Below are 1,522 nucleotides of genomic sequence, written 5' to 3' on the forward strand. Positions count from 1 at the left end.
AATAATAATAATAATAATAATAATAATAATAATAATAATAATAATAAATAAATAAAAGAAAAAAATAAAAACCAAAACTTGTCTTTAAAAAAAACAAATAAACAACTCTGCTCTGAAACCACTTTGAGGCTCAATGATATTCTACAGAAATAATGCTGTTTTGGGTGGGGTTACATTAATAAGAAGTGGTGTCTAAGGGAGGTTGCTAGATGATGGGGCAGTACCCTTACATTTATTCTATTTAGATTGAAACTCCCATAAGCAGGTTTTCCTCCTGGGGAATTAAACTACTTTAAGAGTAGGCTGTTTGAATTTTTTAAGATATGACCCCATGGCACAGCAACTAAAGCTGATCACCAACTAAAGCGGGTGATTACAACAAGCTCAGAAGCTTCTTCAGAGCAAAGGAAACAGCAATATTCAAAGAAAATGTACAAAATGAGAAAACACTCACAAATGGCACATTGAACAAATCTGACATCCAGAATACATAAAATATGTAAGAGGCTCAAAGAATGAAGAACAAAGCCAAACATTTTTAAATGGTGTAAAGAATAAGAGAAGAGCTCTCCTCTTTCCTTCCTTTTTCTTTTTTTAAAACATACTTTAGATTTTGGTTTGTTTGTCTGTTTGTTTGTTTTTTTGAGACAGGGTTTCTCTGTGTGGCGGTAGCTGTTCTGGACTCATTTAGACCAGGCTGGCCTTGAACTCGCAGATCCACCTGCCTCTGCCTCCCAGTGCTGGGATCAAAGGCGTGGGCCACCATGCCCAGCTATATTTATTATTTTATGTGCATCAGTGTTTGGCCTGTGTGGTTGTTTTCACGCCATGCATATGCCTGAAGCCTGGGGAGTCAGAAGACGGCGTTGGATTCTTAGACACTGGTGTTATGAATGGTTGTGGACCACCGCCTGGGTGCCAGGAAGCAAATCTGGGTCCTTAGCAGCAGTAGCAAGTGCTGAGCCATCACTTGGCCTGTTTTCTTTTTGTTTTGAGATAGCAGACATCTTTAATTCCATGACTTGGGAGACAGAGGCAAGCAAATCTTTGTGAGTTTAAGGCCAGCCTGGTCTACATAGAGAGTTCCAAGACAGCCAGGGCTACTCAGAGATCCTGTCTCTAAGAAATAAAACTAAAACAAAAAGAATTTTTCTAGCCATACACTGTGGGATTTGCTCTAACCCCAATAATATTCAAGAAGCCAAAGCAGGACTAAATATTCCAGACTGGCTGGACTACACAGACTACATACAGACTTCATCTAGAAAACTAAAAGCAACTGTGGCTGGAGAGGCAGCCCAGCAGACTTGTTGCTGATGCACGAGACCTAGGTTCAGTTTTCACCACCCATGTCAAGTGGCTCACAACAGCTGTGACTCCAGCTCAAAGGCATCTGACTCTTCCTCTGGCCTCTGCCAGCACAGTCACCTACATATGCACACACATGTACAATAGATAGATGGATGGATGGATGGATAGATAGATAGATAGATAGATAGATAGATAGATAGATAGATAGATA

At 39.9% G+C, this 1,522-nt stretch overlaps 1 protein-coding gene across 3 annotated transcripts in view; it reads right to left on the minus strand.

The window, feature by feature from the left end:
• The window catches only part of Tmem68 (transmembrane protein 68), a 23,616-nt gene that overhangs the window by 15,142 nt on the left and 6,952 nt on the right, over positions 1-1,522 (minus strand). The gene's annotated exons all lie outside the window — the stretch shown is intronic.

Source organism: Psammomys obesus, unplaced genomic scaffold, assembly GCF_907164565.1.
Source record: "Psammomys obesus unplaced genomic scaffold, mPsaObe1.curated_primary_1811, whole genome shotgun sequence".
Classification (NCBI taxonomy): domain Eukaryota; kingdom Metazoa; phylum Chordata; class Mammalia; order Rodentia; family Muridae; genus Psammomys; species Psammomys obesus.